This window comes from Echeneis naucrates, chromosome 10 (assembly GCF_900963305.1).
Source record: "Echeneis naucrates chromosome 10, fEcheNa1.1, whole genome shotgun sequence".
Taxonomy (NCBI): domain Eukaryota; kingdom Metazoa; phylum Chordata; class Actinopteri; order Carangiformes; family Echeneidae; genus Echeneis; species Echeneis naucrates.
The window spans coordinates 23,256,672-23,281,562 of NC_042520.1; positions in this window are offsets into that span (position 1 = coordinate 23,256,672).

Consider the following 24,891-nt stretch of genomic DNA (forward strand, 5'->3'; position numbering starts at 1 on the left):
ATTTGATACACAGTTATTGGTCTAAGGGGGGGAGTAGTGCACAAGTGGTAGAAAACTGCCTGGTCAAATGATGTTACTGTATTTCTAGATTTTTCTGTTTTTGTTTTTTTCACTATTGTAAAATAAAAGCACCTCAATCCATTTTGTCACTTTTTGTAGACAGTGGACCAACAATCTTTTTGTAATGCCCTAAAAATGGGTTGTTAAGGGATTGAATCTGCAGTAAAATTCTCCATCAGGTCTTTGTTGTGTTGACCAAAGTAAAACCAAAAACTGTTCAGAACAACTTCTTCTGAGGCTGCTACACATGACCTGTCTCAACCTAAGGGCTGGTGATGGTAGGTGCTGGACTTCCTGCACCTGAACTCTACTGCTTGAACTTTGCCTTAAGGTTAACTGACTGTTGCACTATGCTCACTTTAATTATAAAGGCAGCTTTTATTCCTGAACTAAGTCTTTTAACTTGACTAAAAGAGTTGGCAGTCTGGGGCACCAAGTACTGTAACCTATGAAGTTTTCTTTCTTTAATAGTGTGGTTTCTGACATCAACATTTTTATTGTAATTTTTTTCTTCTTACTAAAAATCTTGTTGCACTGTCCATCAGTCCACCTGTCCATTACCTAGTTTGGACGATGAATGAATTGGTCATCACACACAGACTTTGAGAGGTAAGGATTTGTCTTTGCAGTTTCCGTTCTCCTCAGCTGTAACATTCTGCTTTATGTATGAGGTCCTCAAGCTACTCGCAATCAACCATCACAGTGTGGATACCTTTTCAATTACTTTAAAAGACAAACATTTTGGTGAAGTTATTTACAGACCAGGTGTCAGGATGGGTGTCAGCTCTACATTGTTGTATTTTTTATCATATAATTTTTTAAGATATTCATCTCAAAAGTGTCATTTGGTCATACTGAATATGAGAAAATCTGCAGTGAAAGTGTAATCATAGCACCAGCATGAACAACACTGTTTCATATCTAATTAATACATCACTAACATCCTTCTACTTCTCAGTGAAGGACTGATTTTCATTCTAAGGATGCGTCAACAAGTTTGCAACTTAGCCATCTTGTTTTTATTAATTAATTATTTTTTTTTTTACAATTATTTGTAGGTATGGGGATTGAATATGACCTGCTTTGTAATTTTCATGATTGCAGGGTAGGTTGCCAAGTGTGGTGCAGTCTGTCTTATGATCTGTTTTCCTCTAAATGAGACCACCATTTTAAAAAATGTAAATCATATTATATTGAAAAAAGACTTGAGACTAGAGACACAGACCATAAACTCACTGGGGAAAATGATTACTGAGTTAATAAATCAAGTGAGAAATAGGGCCATTTTCTCATTGACTTCAATACAACCTATCTTCTTTTTACACCCAGTGGAGCCTTGACAGTCATTACAATACAGGTTTCAGGCTCTTCAGCATTGGCTTTATTTTCCAGCCATGGAATCCGCATTCACTTATTAATATTCCCATAAGTAAATCCACTAATAAAAGCCCTTCGACCCAAGGTGGTGTGGATGGTCCAGTCCCTAGCCTGCATGCTACATTATTCTAGTGTGCTTGGTTTGACTTCATCCACATGCCTTTCCTCTTTCTCTCTCTTACCTCCTGATGGCCTCTCTGCCACTCACTGTTGTCAGAATAAAGGTTACCTCCTCCAGTCTAGTTTCCCCTTAAAATCACTGCAGCAGTAAAACAGATATAGTCATCTGGTTGCCAGTGTCGATTGGTGCCATAGTTGTTAAATACCCACGTCGATTGCAAAGTGATTTGACCCAGGTAAAAGTCCGATATGGGGCTGAACATACAGGGTCGCTACCTTGTCAGTCTTCTGTGGACTGTCATCAGCATCCAACTGGAGCTCTGGGCTGATGCCAAAGATGCCATGTGTGAATATGTTGGTAGTGCAAGTCTTAGCTCTCCCTAATGACCCAGTCAGTGGCTTGATGAAGAAAACATTGTTATAATGAGAATTATATTGTAGGCTTTAGAGAAAAAGGGAAGAGAAACAGAACTCTGACTAAGTTATACATTATTCCCTCAGTTAAGTTGTAAAAAAGAGGAATTTGACTGAGCCTCACTTGAGTGTCCAAGATGTTCTCCCAGCTCTTAGTGAGGCTAGTCTGAAGTAGAAGGGAAGAATCAGTCCAACAGATGTTCTAATGTCCATCAACACCATGATATGAACAGGAGCTGCAAAAAATAATAACCTCCAAACGCTCCAAACTCCACCGAAGAACATTAATATTAATGCACTGTCACATACCACTGAACTGGGCTTTATTCAAGTGAGCCAATACATGTTAATCAGTATTTCCATCCGCTGACCATCTCCTGAACCAAGACCAACGTTAGCCTTCATAAATCCACAGGGAACATTCTTATAACATTTTTTTTCTAGTCAGTGGTCACAACAATGATGTAATCAGGTCAGTCAGGCTGATGATGAAGGTACAAAGTCACAGTATCCTCAGACAGTAACTTTTCTAGTAGGTTAATTAATTTTTTTCTTCTTTGTGGCTGTGGTTTCTTGGTTAGTTGTTGTTGTGATTTGTAATTCCTTGTGTACTTGTTTGTGTTATTGCTTTTTTTTAATCTAGTGTTTTCCCATCAGTTGTGGTATTTTGCTGTTCACAGTCACAATATTACTGTCCTTCCAAAATGAATTCAGACTATACATCACACCGCAACAGTGTCATGGTGATACGATGGCAACAAAGAGCCACCAGTTTTAACTTTCCTCAATACTCTTGATGCAGAGGATGGTGGTAATTGCTACTAAGTGTTTTACTCGTGAATTTGGGGAGGTAGGTAATGACTGGGCATGTGGTGCACCATATCTCCTAAAGCCGCCTTGGTAATGGGATTATTAAACTGGGGGCATGCCAAACAATAAGTGAAATGACTCTTCCTATAATCTAACCAAACTGAGCTCCCAGGAGGGAAGGAAACCCAGAAGCTATGTGTGTCTCTGCATAAACCCTCTGGCCTGGCCCACATGAAACAGATAAAGGATTGTGACAACATGAGGAAAAACATTTTCTTGTTTGCTCTCAAATATGTTCTCAGTAGGACAGTTCTGGGCAGGACCAAACGATTGCAGCATTTGTGTTTTACCATAAGTAGTGCACTGCTCATTGGTGGGGGTTGGGGTGGTGGTGCTTCTCAGTGAGAACGTCAGAACCATGTAAGGATATAACCACAGATTCCTAAAGATCGGTTTTGAAGCTTAGATTAGGTAGGTACGATTAGGCAGGTACGTCGTCACATTCTTGCCAGTGTCTGACCTCAGTGTCAGAACTCTTGGCTAATTCGAAAATGCCGTCTGTACCTGACCTGAGGCTGGCTCTTTCCACACAACAAACACCCCAAACAGTCAGCCAAGAAAACACTGTTGGGACTTACAAACAAGTTTCTGGCCTTGAGTGGCCCAGCCAAAGTCTACCATTAAATCCCTGGAACATGGCAGTTCACAAACTCCACAGACTCCAATGTAGCCCGTGTGATAAACTGCCCAGATCCAGGTGAGCAAAGCTTGTAGAGACTTACCAAAGAAAACTCAATCCTAATAGCTGCCAAAGTACTGAAATAAAGGTCTGAATACTTTGTCACTATGGGTTACTGAATCTAGATTGATGGTTAAAATGGCAATTTTATCCATTTGAAATTAAATTTGCAAAACAATAACGTGTGCAAGAAGTGATGGGGTCTGACTTCAGGAGAGACATGGATATTTCCTCAGGCAAATCACCCTCATTTATCTGTCTCCCTCTACCTTCCCTCAACTCTCTTTTCAATATCTTTTCAATTCTAAATCTCCTCTGTGCTCATTTTTTGGGACTAAAAGTTGTCACCTCATAATGTGCTGCCTAATGTTGCAGTTAATTAGTGGAGTCTGTCTCTGGCTAGAAAGTAAAGGGCTGCAGAGCCGGGAGAGGCACGCTGACACTGTCTTCGACACTTTAATATATGCTAAAAGAAAATACATTTATCTGCATAGTTTTACATAAGAAAGGGACCATCTGTCTGGGGTTTTTAATAATTCTCTCTAAAAAAATGTCAGAGAAAGTCATAACTTAGCTGTTACACAGAATAACATTTGCACTCTTATCTTCTGTGGCTGTGATCTATTTTAAAAAATGATTAATTAAAGAGTAAGAAAAAAAAAGGAGGCAGGGAGATGGGGTGAGTGCAGATTAGTATAATTTTATGCAGAATAATTTTATGCTGCCAGTGAAAAGTTAGAGGGTTATTCATTATAAGTGCTACATACTCTGACATATTAATGTCAGATTGACTATATGCAGTTAATGTCATATTAACAATTTATAATAATTATAACAAAACTGTGCAGTAGCTTAATTCTCGGCTAATGATGATAGACATGACTCACACCAAAAATGCCTTATTTCGTGCTTGTGGTTTTCTCATTTTAAAATATTGTTTCCAAAATGTAAATTCTCTTTTTCTCTCTCGCTATCTATCTATCTATCGACCTATCTATCTAGCTGTCTAGCTCCCTGCAAATGGTTGAACATAAATTCACCATTTCTTTTTGTGTGTTCCATTGGTTTAATTTCAAGGACCAGGCTTTTATTCTGAAGTACAATTGTGTCAGCAGGGAAATTAGAAAGAAAAATGTGAAAATTGTTAAGTACATTTCTGAATCATGAAAGGACATATTTTTTATTTTTCATTCTTTGCACCTGGTTGACGCATAGGGTTGCTGGTTTTTCATTACACATTTTTATAACACTGCAATGCCATTTTATAGTTTGGCAGTAGTTACGAATTAGTCTGTGTAAACTAGGTAAATTGTTAACCTGAGTTATGTGTATTTTTTCACTATGTTGGCAGCAGGGAATACATTTCATTAAATAGAAAAATTTAATTCTGTTACAGTTACGAGCCAAACCAACTTAAATGTCTTGAAGCTTAAATATAAGCCATGAATAGATACAAACATAGAAACATATTAAAGTAGTGTTTTTTTTATTATTATTTTTTTTATTTTAGCTTTTATGGTGAATTCCCAGCATATACACAACATGTTGTGGTGTACAATTGATGCTCAAAAATAAGGATTGTGAACCATCAGAGCATGAGACCATGAATCATCAGGGATGTTCCACTACCTGTCTACACTGTGTACACAAAATCTCATATGCAGGGTTAACTTCCCTGAAACCCAGTTCAACAGCTGAACATATCCAGCTGTGCCCTCTTAAAGGAAGACATCCCTCAGCTCCCTCTGTAGGGAAAACAGAATGGGGAGAGATAATGCTCACGTTTAGTCTTGTTCACATAGTCTGATTATAGAATTCCCTTTATTACAGGAAACAAGCTGGAAACAGCAGCTTTTTGTTTTTTGTTTGCATTTTACACTTTTTTCACTTGATGTGTAATACAGAGAATTCTAAACTGGATTTATCTGCTCGGAGCTTTTCTGCCATAACCATTTAGTGAATAGGACTTCAAGTTTTGCATATGTGATTGCTGCTGATGACACACAGTTGTGCCCCCTCCAACTTATATAAAAAACAAAAACAATGGAATTTCCACAGCTGTCAAAAGAAATAAAGGAGCCAATGACATGAAATTATTCATGTTCTTGTGTTTTCACATTTCCTAAACTGCCTTTTCTCAGGGCTCATGATTGACTTCAACAGATTTTTTTCTCTTTGGAAATTAAGGCCATTTTCTGTGACTTGTTCGTGATATGCTTGAATTTATGACACTAATTAGAGTTTGAGAGCACATGATGGGTAACATTATTGGATGTATTACAGCCATAGTGCTCTGTTTAATATTTGCTGGATGTTGGTGCTATTTGCCCGCTCATTAGTTCACTATGTGTCACAGTAGGTTTGTGGGTACAAGCATGTGTATTTTTACCAGCCTTGACAGCAGTGTGGGTATTGTTTTCCCCTTGTGAGTCTGCCTGTGTGTGTCACCTACTGTAGCAGGAACTACCACAGAGTTCATTTCCAGTGCTTTGGCAGGTGGAGGAGTACGTCCTTATTAGTCTAGCACTCCATGACACATGAAGGTGGCTGACTGACACCTACAAGTTTAGGAAGGAGTACCTTAGGGAGCACACCGCAGACTTCACACACCATTATGATATATTGCATCAATCATAACCCAACATTGTGATTTATAGGTTAACAATTATCATAGTTCACATTGTTGTTTTAAATGCATCCTTTAGGGCTTTAAAAAGCAGGTTTGTAGACTCAGTAGTGGGTGAGAGAAGGTAAAGGAGGGGAATAACACACACACACAAAAAAAAAACAAAAAACATCAGGTCAGCTGCAAACTCCTTAGATGTAGGACAGCCTTTGGCCAAGTGGGCATTCCTAATGAACAACCATCCATGCCTATGTGCTCAAAGTGGCTGAAACCACTCTGTAAAAAATATCCATAGAAATTACGGTAAAAAATGGTCAAATAGCAGCAGTAAAAAACAATATATCACAGTAGTCAACACATTGGATTACTGTAAATGAAGAAACAGTACATAACTTTAGGAAATTGTCAAATTCACGGAAAGATACCGTAATTGCACAAGCGCATAACCACCCAAAAATTTACAATATTGTTCTGTCAAAATTACAGATTTTGCTGATGTGTACATTTAAATTTACATTAAAAAACCTTCAACCCCTCAGCAACATCATACCTTCATTTCTAGAGAGAGTAGAATGTTAAAAGTGTTATATATTTGTTAAATAATGTTAATTTCAAGGAAATTGAATACTTTCAAATAAAAAATATCCAAGGACAACCAAACAACGGGCTTATAATGTGTCTAAAACAATCTAAGTATACACAGTTTAAAAAGAAATAATAAATATTTTTGTGCATGCTATTTGCAGAAAAGCAAACTAAAATATCATGGAATTATATTTTATTTTTAGCTACCATACACTGCTATAAGTGGCATTGAGAACTATTTTTCACTGTAGGGGAGGAGACGTTTCATCTGGAGGTAAGCACATTCACAGTTCATTTTCATGGTCGACTGAAAGTGCTGGTGCCGCTCTGTCTGAGCCATGTTAAATTAGTGCTTCACTGAGAAATTTTGGCAAGTTTTCTTCGACATTTCTTCAAGGAAAAGAGCTCAGGTCTATCTTAAAAGTCACTAATTAACTTGGATAACTGCGTATCATTCTCCGCATTTTTGAGGAATAAAGTCACTAAAGGGGTCTGGAAAATGTATTTTTCACACTAACTAGCTAACTGTTGGCTGAAGAAATGTTAAAGTGTAATTTCTGTGGGAAGTCATCAAGGGGGTATGTATGTCATTGTAAACTTCATTGAACAGATATAGAGCATTTAAGGTTCATCTTTACCTCCCAGACATAATGTATCTGCTCCTTATGTTGAAGTTGAAGAGATTTGTCCTGTTACACAAATGTTTTCAAGGTGAGATCCTCATTTACCACCAACATGTCAGGGAAACAGCAGTATCGGTGATGTATACAGAGAATCTGCTTCTCATCATCATCAATCATCATCTGTTCAAACTGAATCAGATGCCTTTGGTCCTCAGGTGAATGAGACAGGTACAGATGAAGGAGATATGGATGTGTCAGAGGATTCTTCTTATTCTTAGAAATGGCCCTTTATTCTACCCTAAAATTTCATTGGTGGTTTCTACTACCCGCTTCAACCATACAGAACACTGTTGAGGAGACGCAAAACATACATGAGTTGGGTCAGACAAATAGTTTGAGCAAACTTACCTCACTACTAAAAAATGAAACGCCATTGTCAGATAAGGGCATCTTCAAAGTGTGTTAGGGGATTTGGTCTGTTCTCTGAATGCCACACAGGGCCACTGAGGACAGCATACCCAAGAGCTCAGATTTTCAAACAAAAGTTCAAGTTTTTAAGAAGAGATGAGAAGAGAACAAATAGATCTGGCTGTGAGAGAGACTTTGATATGCTTGTTAGAGTCTGACCTGTGCCACTTGGTTGTTGTTGGGCGGGAAAGGGAATGTTCTAAGTGACATTAGTTATTGTCAGATTTTCAAATCCAACAATTTTTTGGTCAGAATCCATCATGCCTCATGTTAGTACTGTACCAAGATGCATTTGAGGTTGCTAACCTTTGTAGCTCTGCAAAGACAAGACATAAGGTGCAAAAGTGCATCTGTTGCTAACATACCACCGTATGTACGGTCAGACACAGATCATATGCCACTTGTTTTACTGTGCAGTGGGAAAGATTTCAAAGAATATGGGCATGCTAAGGTGTTCTCTGAATTACTAGCAGACTTGAAGGAACTAGAGGAGAATGGCATTGTACTGTCAGATGAAACGGTAATCAAAGAAATCTTGTATTGCATTGCTAGAGATAATATGGGCTCTATCTCTGCAGATACTGCCTAATAACCTGGTCTGAATTTCAGGGTAAGGATCTAAATCTGTGCAAACCAGAACACACCACTGACAGCTACAGTTCTGCTGTCGATTACCCCTCCAAATTAAGATACAACGAATAAAAGAGTAAAGCTCAAGTCAGTATTCAATTCTTTGAAATACTTTAATGTCTGTCAGCCAGGTTTTCCACATTGCCTCGGACATAACATTTTCAAAGTTGTTTTGTGTTATGATGTAGCAATGTATCTTAAGTGTTTCATAAAGTAAAAGGCATGGTTCATGTATCCCACTCTCAATCAAGTGCATTATGCCGTTCAAATACTGCACCTTTGATGCTTCTACAAAGCCATGTGAAGTCCGCCCTCAAGCAGCTAAACTCTCTAAAATCTGTTCAGGCTGCTGCTTTGGTGACATAGTGAAAGATACAGCAATTGAGGTGTGGCAGTTTTCTCTTCACCTAAAAGACATTGTGGACCTGATATGTGCTAAGAAAATCTCTGTGCCTCAGGTTGCATATCTCGATGTTCTTATTCAAGAATATTTAGAATCACAAAAAAGATTTGTTACCAGAAAGTAACTGGAAACCAAAGAACCATTATTCATGTCATCACCCAGCACTGATTCTGAAATTTGGCCCCTTGATCAGACTATGGACAGTGTGCTTTGAAAGTTATTTCAAGAGATGTGGAAGAAATTTGTAGAATTTAAAAACTTCTGCATTTCACTCTCTGGAAGACATCAGATGTTGCAGTCTTACCTTCCAGCAGGACCAACGGGTCAAGCTGTCTTAGAAGTTAAAAATGGTTCTCTGACCAAATCCACACCTTCATCTCTGCCATCTGTTTGAGGCTTGGAGAATATCACTGCTTCAATAATAACCATCCCGTGGATCTAGGCTCTACACTTGAGCTTCTTATAAGGTAATGAAATATTATTGCATTTGTCCTCATAGTGTGAACTTTTTATGAGATTGGTGCACTTGTAGTCTCGCAGCAAAATATTTTATATTTCAGTGTGTGTATGTGACCATCACCAGCCCTTCCTAGAAGCTAGTTTGTTGATCTTCATTGAGTGGAATGACCTTTGTGGGTGAGGGAGGGCAATGCTACACCTCATTGAATACGGGGGGGCGGCGGGGACCACCACCCTGTGTGGAGGAGCAAAAGAGGCACCGAAACCAGAGAGCCACTGCAGCCATGCGGCCCACTGCAGCCCCCAGTGTTCTGGGTGGGTAACAGCGAGCACCACTGAACCGTCCAAGCAAGGGCATGCAGGACCGGGCCAGGAGAGCCATCCACCACTGCCACCACACACTCCAAACCCTACTCCTCACCTGCTGGATGAACTGGAGGCACCCCACCAGCTGAAGAGACCCCTCACCCATCACCGCACAGCCCCAGGAGACAAAGCCCAGCCACAAGGCCACTGAAAACCGTAGCCACTGTGAACCAACACAGGCCAGCTGTCGAAAGGGCTCCTCACCCTGATTCAGGGAGACCGCACAAGCCTCCCTGGCACCAGCATATCAGGGACACAGGACATGGTTACAGCCACACAAGAAAGGAGGAATGGCCACCTCCCCACTGCATTCAAACTTCTATGAGTGGTTATGGACTTAAAGGGAACACATTGCTGACCTTTGTGAAACTCATGAAAATGCTAAGTGTCTAACCTATTAAAGACCAGAAAAAAAGTGTTTGTTTTTTTTTTGTTTTTTTGTTTTTAACTTTTAAAGACATTTTATTTCCAAATAGGATAATCCTTCATTTGTGACATTTCCCTATTGGTTATTAAATATATTGTTTGTGTACATTAACAGAAATCACATTGTATTAGGGTTAGGGTGATCATTCTACTTCATGTTTATTACTGAGGCAATAATGGTTGATGCTGGTGTACTGGGGTGCGTTGTCTAAGCCATTAACATACATTGTGGCGGAAAAAATATTAGGAACACTTGTCAATAGAATGCACTCCAGTATGCCACTACCACCCACTACAACCTCACAATAAACATAAAGTATAACTATCACCTTTCTGACAATGTAAAAAAAACCGAAAATTTAGAAGCGTCACAAAAGTGGAATGTATGGCAGAGCTGTTGTGTTGGATTCCAATGAATTACGTAGGTGTACCATTTGTTTACTCCGTTGACTTACAACAAAAATACACACCATAGAGGCCTCTGCTCATGCATTCAGACAATCAACAGAGCCAAAATCACAGATCCATCATTACTCTAATTGTAATGCTGTCATTTTTGGAAATAACAGTATGTGGTATTGCAGTTCTTTTCTTGCATCAGTGCAACCCAATTTGACTGGTTGTTAGTCAGTGTTGTAACAAATGTGATGACTGAATGATCGCTTTATGACTCTGTATTTAGGCTGCAAGTCAACACACACCGATGATCACTTGATCCTTAAAAATGTCCGTTTCCAGCTTTCACACTGACTGCTGATGACCTTCAACACTATGTCCCAGAGTTCTGGTTTCTTCTATGTATAGCTCATTTTCTATAGTGCTACTGTACATACTTTTTTATCTTACTTATCTATATTACTTGTTTATATTATCTACTCTGTACATTGTTATTTATCGTCTAATTCTATTTTTTTTCTTTTTTTACTGATGCCCTCTTTTGCAGCTGTAATACTGTAAATTTCCCCGCTGTGGGACGAATAAAGGAATATCTTATCTTATCTTTATCTCTATGTGGGCATCATGCATAGGCACTGCATCAGTCCAACTTGTGCTTTGTTTCTGTTTTGTGGTTTCAGAAAGGATCATGTCAGTCCCCAGTGAATACCTGATGGAGTTTTAAGCAGAGCTGTTAACTGGAACACCCTGTCCAGTTGAGCGCCCTCTTCAGTCAAATCAGCGATTCACTCGATGATTCGTTACTCTTGATCAACCCAGGGCAAGCGGCTGATTTTTTCCTGATGTTTGTTTCCTCCACCACAGATTATCCTTTGGCACATGCTGTCTTTTCAAGATCGTGAGACTGCTTTGTCAGTGCACCATACAAGATATGGGATCAGTTACTTTTTCACAGAGAATGTAAATGCGGAAAGAGTTTCTGCGAGTTCATCAATGTTAGCCTGTACTCTGCTTTTTAACTTTTTATTTCCTTTATAACCATAGGCAGTTGCTGATTGTAAAATCTATGTTTACAAGCTGTAATATCTGTATCATATTTTTTACAGTGAAATTCTGGCAACCACAGCTCTCAGTATTTTACCGCAAATTATACAGATTTTTTTTTTTTACAGTGCAGGTTCACCTCTGGAATTAAAAATTCAACACAGCCCACATGTTTTAATTTTTTTTAATGTCTAACATTATTCATATCTTTACAAGAATCAACATTTTTACACGTAAAAAAAAAAAGTGTCCAATCAAAGACAGAGCTCAGCTCATGCTCCTGTGTGTGCTACTATATAAGGAGTGCAGGTTGAAAACTAACTCTTATAATACATGCACTTTTAAATCTGATTAAAATTGCTATAAAGAAATGGTCATCTGGGGCATTGTTTGAATTGTTATTTTTTTTTTTATTTGAAAGTCTATGCACCCTTAACATAGAGCTTCATGTGGTCTTGATGATGATAAATCAGGTCTAGGTTATAAATTAATAAAGTAAAACATATCAAAGAACTCAATTCACAGAGACATACTCACAGCCTTTATTCAGAAACAGCCTGCTGTAAAGACTTTGTGAAGTCATAGCAAATAAGTCACTGCTATATTTTTATCTTAACACTCAGAAAAAAGCCAATCAGAGGCACGCCTCATCACCTCTCCTCTGATTGGCTCCCTGGCCTCATTATTTGAGAGAGAGTAAATGTAAAACTGCACTGAGATGGTCTTTTTTCTTAGGACCACAAATTTTGCTTTTTGAGGATATTAAAACTTCACATGGAAATCAGGGAAAGTAAAATATAGGACCTTGAAGTGTGTACCCATTCTCATTGAGAATATTGAGAATTCTAACATTTCTTATGTTAATAATAATTTGTATTTTCTCATCTAAAATCTGGATTTTGAATTATATTTGGAACTTTTAAAATGAAGTTCAATTTGAAATGCCATCATCGAGCCAAATGTGAATACACTTACATTTTTGCCACAATGGAATAAAAGACTGATGTTGACTGAATTCAATTCAATACTGTTTGCAAAGATTAAAAAGTCCAGGCTTGTGTGATATCACTAACAACCACACCAGGCTTGTTTCAACCCCAATAATGGTCATTTAAATTTGATCCCTGCTGAGTCTCTGCTCTGCCCTTACTATCTGTGTGGAAGCTGGTTGAGATGTTTCATTTCTTCAGAAGGAAAAGCTGTCATTTGTTTTCATTTAATGTCACCTGCGCTGATTGTAGCGTTTCTTGTGGAGGCAGTGCACAGAGAGCCCAATTTGAAGCGTTCTAACCAATGGGTGAAGAGAGAGGCAGGGGTTGGGTCCTGTCAATCAATGTATGACTGTGTCACAGGTCTGTTACTCTCCTGCTGAGGCTTTATGGTAAATTAATGTCCTTTCATGTATTGATATGGTAACATTTATGTTGTATAATGTTTATTTTTCAGTTAGGAAACTTCAGATGAATTTTCAGACCTAGAATGACAATGTGTGAGCCACTTAATCTGCTGTTCAAGCTGAGATAATTCAATATGTTCTGTTTACATGACCTTCCAAAAGCCAGGGCAATCCGGTCCAGAGAACAGCTGCCATTGCTGTTGCAATTTTCTTCCCATGTCATGAATTAAAGGAGAGATGATCCATCATGAGATGATTCTTTAATTCTTCAGAGACACTCTTGAACAAGCAGAAGGAATCAATATCATAATAATGATAAACTTTGACAGGTGTGCACTCGGTCAGACTCCTCCTCTCATTTACGTCAGGAAGGAAAAAGAATAGAGGGAGGTGGTGGCTATTTGTTATGCTTGTTTACTGGGTGAGGAGACCATCTCTGACAAATGGCTAGTGTAAGGTGAAGGTGAAGGTTTCAGCTGTGGTCAGTCAAACCTTTGCCTGGCAGACAGAGCTAAGCTATACAGCTGGAGAAGCATATAAAGCTAAGCTGCCATCTGTATTTGTGTTGGGGAGGTTTATTGTACTTTGATTTTACTTTGATACTTTGATGCAAAGCCACTTATGCAGTGGCTTTGCAGTAAATATGAAATCAAAGTAGACCATCACTTTTGCACCATGAGTTCCACCCACATCAGTGTTGGATGGGCTGGTAGTGGGAGTGGGAATGTTGGAATACCTGAAGGTGACAGCCTTTCCTCCCACGGTGAGTCATGATTGTATTGCATTTTCAATTGACAGACATGGTATGGATGCTGCCTAGGAGAACATATTGCCATGGCTCATCCTCCTCAATCCAAGCCATGCCATACTTTTATTACAGATAAATGAAGGAAGCTGGATAAGGCATGTGAGGGTGCTGGAAGGTGAAAGTGCAGTGTGCTCACCTGCAGTTTCATGAGGTGGTCAGAAAATTTTGTTTTCATTGCCATAGCCGTTAACTGCAGATATGTCTGATTGTCTACCACAGGAGAGTTATGTATTATTTATAATTGTGTGTCATTTAATTTTATGTGCAGTCCCAAGACCATGTGTTTCTGAAACTGTGTGCCAGTGAGCGCAAAGCTTTCTGGTGAGTAATGGACTTGTGTCAATGTTTTCTATGAACTCAAGCTATTTGAACTGGCTATTTTGCAATTGTGTCAGACTTCAGTGGAATTTCTCGTCTTGCTTCTCCAAGTTAACCTGCTCAGGCCATAATGTTACCACCTATTCACATTCAAACCTCTAATATGATGGACACGAGGCAAGTGCTAAGTATGACTAGTTTATATTGTCACAGTAACATTGTTGACATCCGGCCATATGTATAGCCACTGTTTCTGTGCAGTGGGTGAGGTGGAGGGGTTGCTGGTCATTAAAATTGTGTTTGGGGACAGATGATCTGATGGTTGAATGCTCAGAGCATGGCCTCCATGGATGCAAATTCTCTAAATAGCTGCAGTGGTGAATAAAGTTTGAGAAACTTAATTGCTCTTGAGTTATTCATTTTCTGAACAACTTGAATGTTTTGTGTTGCATGCTGACACAACAGAAGATAGTTTCTCATCTAAACAGGTATTTCAATATCCAAGCAATATTTGGGCGAGTCTTTGGGAGGGACAAAAAGGGGGGGAGGCATCTGCTCAAATGGATGTTGGATTTCAGGAGTTTCCTCCAGGACTGTGAAAGCCACCACATTTCACATATCCAGACACTAAAAATTGTGAATTTGTGAAAAAGTTTATTTGAGGTCAACTTGGTACAGAGATGTGGCACTGGGTTGACAAAAAACAAAAAAAAAACAACAACAACAAAAAATAAATAAAAATAAATACATAAAATGTCACTCAGGTGGATTAGTCAAGCCCTGTTCCATCTGTGTTGGATTCACTGGGTGATGCTTATTGAATAATTGCTGCATATATTTTAGGGCTGTTAATTACTTTAATAATTAATAATAAGATCAAATGATCCTTTAACAGTCTATTATTGGTCTCATCTTCCAACACTCTCCATTTTTTTTGTTTATAATTATGCTCTTAATTCAGGTATTCTGCTACTTGTTTCTAGTCTAAATAACCATTTTTTTAACATGTTCCATGAAAGTTTTTACATGCAGGCTCACTATTTGGGGATCAACTTGATACTTACACATCATTAATCTTACTAATGAGTTATTGCCACTTATAGGCGTTCTCATCATTTCACAACGGGGCTCATTGTAGCAGTATGTTTTATGCCTAAACAACACTTGCGATTATAATGAGGAGAGCTATTGATTGAATATCAAGGTAACAAAAAAAACCTTCAAAGTAAAAATGAATCTGGTAATTTTCTTATCATGCCAAATTTATCCTTTTTTACTTCTAAGATCATGATGGTGGTTAATTGCTAAGAACATAACAAATATCTGATCAGCCAGACAGGAAAGTACCGGAAACAAAGTTCATGCACTGTAAATTCATTTATTAAAAAAGTTCACAAAGCTTTCGGTCTTCAACTCAAGTTTATTAAAGTCACAAATTTCAGTTAACTATTTCTGCTCATAGACAATTATCGTTCATTGCTAGCATACATTTTTACTTTCTCACTGCATACCACCATTATTTTTGCTGAAGACTTTATCAAACAAATTTGTATTTGCTTGTATATTTGTGCAACAATTCAACGTAACTGCAACCAAGACATGAGATAAACCAATAAATCAAATACCAAAGATTCATAAAAAAATTGACTAAGTAGCACTGACCCTAGTCAGTCTTAATAGAAGCTATGAATAGAAATGTTCTATTAAACAGGTTTAGCAAAGCCTTACCAGCTCCTGTTGGCACTCATCAAAAAAAAATGATGAGACCTCCCAAAATGTGCTGAGTTACTCACCAAACCCAACAGAAATCTTTTCTTATGTCCATTGTTTACTCTTCTTTGTCTCCCTGTTGGGCCATTTTCTTCTATCAGAACTCTCACATTTCTTGTGATCAACACTGTATTTCTTAGATTCCCATTATCATGATGGAGGAGTTGGAACCAGCGGAGCAACATCCTCTCCACTGTATACTATAGTGATGCCAGTTTTCCCCTTCCCTGTTTATCTCGTCACGTCCATTTTGTCCTTTGTTTCCCCTTAGATTGACTGTGATGTAGCCCTGCCCTCTCTGCCATACAAAAGGAAATTTCACTCAATAAAGTTTGATAAGCTCATTTCCAGGGACATTGGGGATGGTCACAGACGCACACTGAAATAATAAAATCGTTGGCTGTAAGACTAAAGGCGCATTCATCTTGTAAAAAAACCTGACACCCCATGTGGTGTTAAACTGAGGACAAATGATGACAAAGAGAGAGGAAAAAAATAAAACTTCAAACTTGTGCCAGTAGGCATCCTATGTTGTACAGCAAATTATGCTGTGACCGTCTTACGCAAATAAAAATACCTTCCAGTGTTTGCAACGATCATTTTAAAATAGTCCCTTTGAAATCATAGATTTCTATGAGTGAGGGGGGGTCCTAATGATCCTTTACACCGCCCTCACCTCACCTCCTGATGCAGGTCCCCCCTATCCTCCTCAGTGCAGCTGGTGTACTTCAAAGTGCAGCAGTAAATCAAGAGGCTCTCATTGGCTGCCCAGTCAAAGTTGGTCAGCAGATGATGAGGGAGGCTGCTTTATTTTCATGAGGAAGGAAAGTCTCTTGTGCCTGCTCCACCTAATGGGAGGTGTTTTGCAGTCCAGGTGAGGTTGGGCGAGAGATGTACACCAAAGAACTTGAAACTCTCTCCCTTATCTACTTCCTCCCCATTGGTGCAGAGGGCAGAGTGCTCAATACGTTTGGCTTTCCTCAAGTCCACAATCAGTTCCTTGGTTTTTGTAGTGTTCAAGTCCAGGTTGTTGCTGATGCACCAGTTGGTCAGATGCTGGACCTCCTCCCAGTAGGCTCATGAGTGAATTTTCCAATTGTGTTGGTGGAGTAAATGGAGGAGGAGTCATAAGTGAGGAGGGAGTAGAGGAAGGGGCTGAGGACACAGCCCTGTGGTCTTCCGGTGTTCAGGATGAGAGCGGAGGATGTGCATTTTCCCATCCTGATGTTCTGGGGTCTGTTTCTCAGGATCCATGTTTCTTAGTTTCCTTAGAATATTCTTAGATATGTGTTCTTCTCTTCCAGGTGTGTTAGAACTGTTGAACGGGTATGTAAAATGGTGTTAAGAGCAACTAGACAACAGTTGTTTGGGCAGTTCACTGTGTTCTTCTTGGGTACTGGAACAATGGTGGCTGACTTAAGGCAGGTGGGGATGGCAGATGTTGTTGCAAGAGGTTAAAGATGATGGTGACTACTGTATGTCTGCTAACTGGTCTGCACAGGTACATGTCCCGTGATACCATCTGGAGCAGGTGCTTTCCTCAAATTTACTCTGTGCTGGGTGGCTCTGACCTGATGCTGTTTTCTCTGAACAGGGTTGGCGTCCCCTGGTGGAGAAGGGATTTAGATATGTCACCACTCTGACGGTTGAAGCAAGCAAAGAACTAGTCCAGTATGTCTTGCAGAGCACTGTCTGTGTTGTTTGTGGCCATGTGGTTGACGCTCTTTTTGCCAGTCAGTGTTCCAATATTGAGGTTTTGCATTCACTCAGGCTAAAATGATAAAATAATTCTGTTTTCAGGATAAGGAGTGCAAAAATACATATAACCTAAAATATGTTTTGAAATTTCAAATAGAACTGATGAAAACTACTTTAATGGGAAAGTGAAAGTGAAAAGGGTGAACATTGTGCGCTAAGCCAAAAAAAAAAAAAAAAAAAGAAATAATCAAAACAAAACCCTGGACTTTGGAGAGCCTCAAAAATTATTTCACAATGTCGAACATACAGTGCATTGTAAAACCTGTTGAGCATAAAATGCAACCAAAGCTCCCTAAGGTTCAGTGAAGCTGTGAACATCAGGGCCTCTGTCATCATGATCTCTTGGATTCAGGGGATATTACGTGGGGGTGGGGCTGCAGGTGCTCAGGTTGTGAGGCAGTGTTTTGGGCAAACACAGTCCTTGACTGTCATTTGCCACAACAGCAAACCAATAAGCTTGGACTTAGGACCGTGTTTGTTTTGGTTTAATGTCATTTAATGTCATTTAATCTGGTTTCAATGATCATCTCAAAGGTGAGCCTTTGCTGCCTGGTTTGCCAACTGTATGAGAGCTCATGACTATTAACACTGCACACAAACCTTCAATCAAAAGCATGAAATGGTCAACAATAAGCATTAGACATTATTAGCAAGGGCAGCATGGCAGCATAGTGATTGGCTCACAGCAAGAAGGCCATGGGTTTGGTTCCCAGGCCTGGGGCCTTTCTTTGTGGAGTTTGCATGCCAGGGTAAGGAGTTTAATTGTATATGGGTTGAGATGCAAACCTAGTCAAAGTCTGGTGTCAGATAAGAGTGTCCTGCTAAATTTTTGCTGAGCTTGGGCTGATTTCTGCCCCCTGACCTTTGCCTGGCTGCTATGGATGCTGCTAATGATTTTGGTCCACAAGCACCACTTATTAATATGTCTATTTTCAGTGCCACTGAGAACTTGGTGCGATCATATTAAGAACAGTTGGTATTTTGTCGTCAAGATCAAGGACTTCTTCAAGGAGAACTCCATCAATTTTACAAGTTAAAGCCTATTTACTGGTCTTGGGGTGAATAAAGCCCATTTGTGGCACCAGAGGGAGCTGTGAGAAACAAGATGACTTATCTTTAACAATGTCATTTGGGCTAGTGTCAGTCAGGATTGAAAACAACAACAACAAAAACAGTGTTATGGAGCTATGAGTTTATGAGTCCTCTGCAACCTCTTTAATTTCTTTAATTCTGCTTCAGAATGGCAGTATGAATGTACATGCTACATTAGCTACTAGTAGCCAAATAATCAGAAACCAAATAAATAAAACAATCTAATAACTCCAATCAAAATTGTTCCAATCAGGAACTAAAACAAGTATCACTCTGCAACACAGCAAATGCAGCAATATTCACATGTAGTCCTTCATTTTAGTCCTCCTTCATTAGTACATGTTTGGTCAATTTTGGGGTTTTTCCAAATTGCCCTCTTTGGTTGTGTGTTTCAGGAAATCCAGGTGTCATTTCCTGCTTTATGATCCAGTTGAGGTGTTAAATTCTGGGAAGAGTCTACCAGGGTGTGATGAAAATAGATCTAAAGATGGCAGCCAAACTAATGCTTGGTTATATTGCTGTTTTAAAATCAGACATTCATCTGTCTAAGGGTATCACAGTGTCAACAGCAAATTGAGATTGCTCTCTTGTCATGCAAGTGTGCGTTTAGAGTTTTTAATCATCTCCCCAGCAGCTGATGAAAACTGTGATAAGATGAAAAGCTTCAGAAGTTAAAACTGATTTTCAACTGCAGTTAAAATCAGGAGTGTGAGCCCAGTTGGCTCCATAATTGGCTGTACAATGTAACCTAAAGGTGATATGACCATTTTAAACTATTTTCTTGATATATTTTCTGCCCGAATCTGAGGAAGGAGTTCACTCTCAGCGTCTAATTCAAGGGAAGATATGATAGAGCTGGAGATTGAAGGGTGCAGGACTGTTGTGGGGGAGAACTGAGCCAGAGGGCAAATCTCTTGATCTAGTTGTCCCAGCCCTCACCTACCTATGGTTCAGTTTTAGGATAATGGCTGCTGAAGCAGCTTAAATGAATTTCCTACTTTGCCTTAGAGATGGAGCGACGAGCTCAGAGTGCTCATTTACCTCAAAGATAGCCAATTGAGGTGAGTTGGACAGCTGGTAAGACTGCCTCTTGAGTGTGTTCATTGGCAGCCTTCCAGGTGCTTCCAACTAGTATCAGGCCCTAGGGTAGAGCCAAATCACACTGGAGAGATTACGTTGCTGAGAAACATCTTAGGATTCCCCAGGGGTAACAGAAAGGGGACGCTGGGGAAAGAGACGCCGGACTACTTTTCTTGAACCACTGCCATCGTGACCTAACCCCACGCAGAAAATAGATTAACAGATGCAGTTCAAAAAGTAACCCAGCAATGTGTTAAAATCAGCAGTGCCAATAACCTTTCTTCTAACATCCCAGTTGAAAAAGATCAATCTGTATTAGATGGCTGATGAGTAATTTTTAAATGACTATGAAACCAGATAACTGTATGTATGTGTGAGTTATTGTGAGATCATATACAGGCTGACAGCCTGCATGACCATCCGCTATTTTTTCTGAAATGCACAAACCATATTTCACATGTCAGACCCGATGACCTCATGTTGTCAGAGCGCATCCCTTTCACTAGTCTGTGCTGTTTTCATCGACACTCAGGGATCTGAGAGAATCCGATGTGTGTACTCCGCATAGAAACAGATGCAAAGCAATGTCTCTGGGCCTGGTTAAGCATGCAGAGTTTTAACCACATTTTAAGTAGTGTGTGGGCAGCGTGGTAAAATTTTCTACTTATTACTCCCATTCTGAAGTAGAAGTGAAGGGGCCGATACATTGTGACAGTGTGTGGCTAATGAGATCAGGGCAGAATTAGGTTATTCCCATATTCTGTTAGGATACACACACATGCACAAAAGGTATGCAATGTATAAAGGCAGAAGGCAGTGCGTTAATGTGTGGTGTAAAGCATGTGAATCTACACCAATCAGCTTCAACATTAAAAGCAGTCACTGCTTTAGGCCGACCTTCATGCTGCTCTGCTTCTTGAAGCTGATGTAGTGCTCAGATTAGGTTGAGGACGTTACTGACCTTATTGTTCCCCAGAGGGAAAATAATTCCAGTTCTCCATATGCAATTACAAAAGCTGTACAAGTAGGAACAATGTATTAAATTGCACATCAATATAAACAGTAGTAGTAGGTATATTAAAACAATTTATCATCTTATTAATAAACAAAAACAGCCATAAGTGATGCATTTAAAACAGCACCATTAGCACACAGAGAATAAACATGTTTAACTCCTTTCAACCTATATTGAGGCTTTTCAGCTCTTTTTTACAGTTGTGTTTTTCTTTATTAACCTGTCATTGAACTCCATTTATTCAGAATCAGCACAACCTTAGCTGATTATACATGTCTGTCAGACTGTTAACTTTATCAGGAGATAGTAGCTCATAAATCAAGCCAAAACAAAGCAAGACATGGGTGTTTACTTTTCAACACTGGATTATGCTGATAATTGTGTCTCTCTGTTTTTATCCTGTCATTAACATTAACTCAGACCAACTTCTGCTCACTCTGAGATCAGAAAAATGCACAGCTGATTTCAGAGGATTTGGCTGTACAAAAAGCTGACAGCTAGGCCTCTGAGTAAGACATTTGATTGGCTGTGAGATCACCTACTGGAGATAGTAGGAGCGGCCGATGTAGAGATATGACTCTAGATCTTGTTAGCAACAATGGCGACTGAGAATCAATGTAGAAACCCACAGTAAAGCAGCAATTTTCCAGTGAAAGGGTCAGTCTATCCAGATTTTACCTACGTTAATTCCTGAGTTTACCAAAGTAAAGGTGAAAATGAACATTGGTTAGTAGAAAATAAAAACAAAAAACAAAACAGGTGCCATACCTCAGGAAAGGTATGCCAACTTTTCTATAATTTTCCAATCAGGGGCAAAAACACCCATGTAAACCCATATAAACAATTCAATAAACGTAGTTTGCAGAGTATTAAAAGTGGCAAACAATATATCCGTCAAACTGAGGCCTCACCTTAACTAATACAATTTATTTTACGCACTTTGGATTTCATAGTCAAGCCAGCAGGAGGAAATGAAACACCTCTACCAGGAGCATATTGTATTCAATTTAGTCATTCAATTTATGTGAGCTTCCTTCAGTGTTTCATATTGTTCAGAGAAATAAGAAACAATAACTGCTGAAGAAGGCGCCGACTATGAAATTAGTGGGCTCATCCACGCTGATATCTAACATCTAGAGACCATTAACTGACTATGTTCACATTCACACTGATGTCCTATTTAGAGTTGCTAATTACAAACCTGCAATACGTTTGGACTTTGAGAAGAAACTGGAAGAAACCACAAGAGGCCTGAGGAGAACTGCTAAAACACAAATCTGTCCTCTTCTTGGCATTATGGTCAAATTTTTGGGAGAAGGTAAATCAGTCCTGTACTCTGCTTTATCCTGCGATTGTCATGTTGTCGTAATGGTACCATCTGTCAGTCACATGGTAGCCATGCCATAATGCACACCTCCCTAAATTTTCCTGCAAATGGGACCATAGGTTAAAAAAAAAAAAGGTATTTCCAGAATTGCCAAACCACTATAGCACCAGCATTACACAGCCTCATATCCTACCCAGCAAGCGATTACATCTCTGCAGAGGAACGTGCTTTCAGTGTAACAACTAGTCTGATAATTGACCTAACCATACTGGCTGTATTGTTGGCAAGTGCTCTAAACAGCACTTAAAAAAGAATGACATAAATGTCTGGCTCTGCCACAATAGCATGCTGGCTGCTGGTCCTCCTCCTCTTCTTTCTCTCTTCTTTCTTTCTCTGCATTTCTCTCTTTTTATTTGCTGCAGCTGCCACAGCAGCTCTGGTAAGCTCACCGGTTGACTGCTTGGCTGTCCCATGTGTGCTTTCTTAAGTATACTCTATTTTGCTAATACCTCTGGTGTAGACCACATGACGAAAGGCATACACTGATAATAAAAAATATCTCCACATAGAATGAATTTTCAACATGGATTAAAAATGCTCTTAAGCACCAGGGGTCGTTGTGAACTTAAAACTGCCAACGGATAAAATTTGCGTACTGATATTAGTGAGGGTTAATGCTTCCAAACATCATTTTCTATGAATGGTAAAATAAACCCGCTTATGAAAAAGTCAAAACAACAACCGCAACACCAACAAACAAAACAATAACAACAACAACAAAAACAGACTATGTTCAATCTCCTTGACCACCTCTGAGGAAATCCAAATTTCTTTTTAATCATGATCTCTGCTAACAAAATAAGCAAACCAAAAATCTATCTGAGAGAATCTGTGTTATCTCTCTCACACTGCTCTAAATACTTTGGCCTTTATTTATTTCAACTCCAAAACAAACAGACTTTTATTTTAGACAGACTTTTTCATTATAAGCAGGATTTTCTGTCCACAACCAAGTGTTAATATAAACTCAACAGTTCTTGTAATCATTTGAAATTAAAAGGTATTTTAGTATATGGGAATCCTTTATTTCTACACAGAGCTTCTATTGCTTTGCTGCAGCAAGTGTAATGTCTTATTACTGGTTGCTAGTGTTATTGGTAGTTTCTTCATTCAATTTGCCACAATCTCTCTCTCTCTCTTACTCTCTCCATTATTGTATCAAATGCTCTGTGGTTCCTCTGCCTTCTTTATTAATAATGATACATGTAACAAAAGTGAAGTTCTCCACTGTAATAGAGGTGAGGCAGAGAGGTGAGGTGACGTGCTCCTGCTCCTTCCTGTAGCTTCAGGTGCAGGTGGGAAGTCAGAGTAGTGTTGTGGCCTGAACAAAGTGTTGCTCAAAGTTTACTTTTGGCAGCCACACAGGTTCAGTCATCGACCAGGTTTATATCCAGTCTTCTTTAAAATACTCTTTCTACATCTACCAACAGTGCACTAAGTATGCAACACTGCAGACTATGAATGCCCCACAATTGAACCTGTCACACGAAACAAGTCCTCACAGGTCCTGTGAACCTAATTGTTACCGTCTCTGTCAGAGGATCCTCCACACATTCTTAATACCTCATACGGTTGTGTTTTGCAAGAAAGAAAATATCACACACTAATGCTGCGCAATGTCCCAATGTCTCACAACAGATGAAGGTCTCATCAGAACTACTTCTGAAAAAAGGTCTAGAAAGATCGAAACATTATAATGACCAATAAATTGTGATGCTGATCAGGAGCAGCTTATAGAGATGGCTTTGCTGTTGTGATTGAGCCAAAAAAATATCTATACTTAATTGATTTTTCTCACCACATCATCAACTTATGTCCTCTTCACCTTCAACGGGAATTATTACAGCTTTGTAAAGGGCATTGCTTCCTGGTAGGTGAGTAAAGGTTATGAGCACCTCATTTGGACCTTTTTACTCATGTTGATGAGATGCTCACATTTTTATTCATGATACTACATTAGTAATTAGTTAAATTTCTTCATAGTCACTGTCATGGGGAGCATATCCACTATAATATGAACTTATCATGGACACTGGTTGAAGAAGTAAGAGCATAAAAAAGTCAGAAGTTGCAGATGTGAAACAATGTGTTTGATGATGAGTAGAAACTGAAATGGGATTATACAAATTTGACATAAACATTGTTCATATGAGTATAAAAGTATCCCATTAGGTTATATCTTTTATATCTTTTATGTAATTTTTGATATCAACAACACAATATCATTTCCCATTAATTTTGGTTAAGGAAATATGTTTACAATGTCATTGTTCCATTCCACTCGCCCCTCAACCCCGTGTCTTGTAAGAATCTTTCACATCTGCATTAGCTGTAAAGAAGACTGAGTCATGTGTGGCCTTTGGGTCTATCGGCCTGTTTTCAGTACTCACTCACAGCAACATGCACTGAAAAATGTTTTATCTGAGGCTTGTTGTCCTTGGCTCATTCTCCGTCGACAACGTATTACAAAACACATTTTTCACCCTGTACCCCACCCATACACATTTATATAACGAATGGTGGGTTCACTGCACTCGCTGGTAATAAAAGCAAAGGAACTGTGGGTGAAAATGTGGCGAAAATGAAAGTAAAAGGTTTGCTGTCTACTCTTTCCTCCCTCCTGTCTGGACCTGCTGTTACTGTGTGTGTGTGTGTGTGTGTGTGTGTGTGTGTGTGTGTGTGTGTGTGTGTGTGTTTGTGTGCACGTTGACAGAGAAGCTG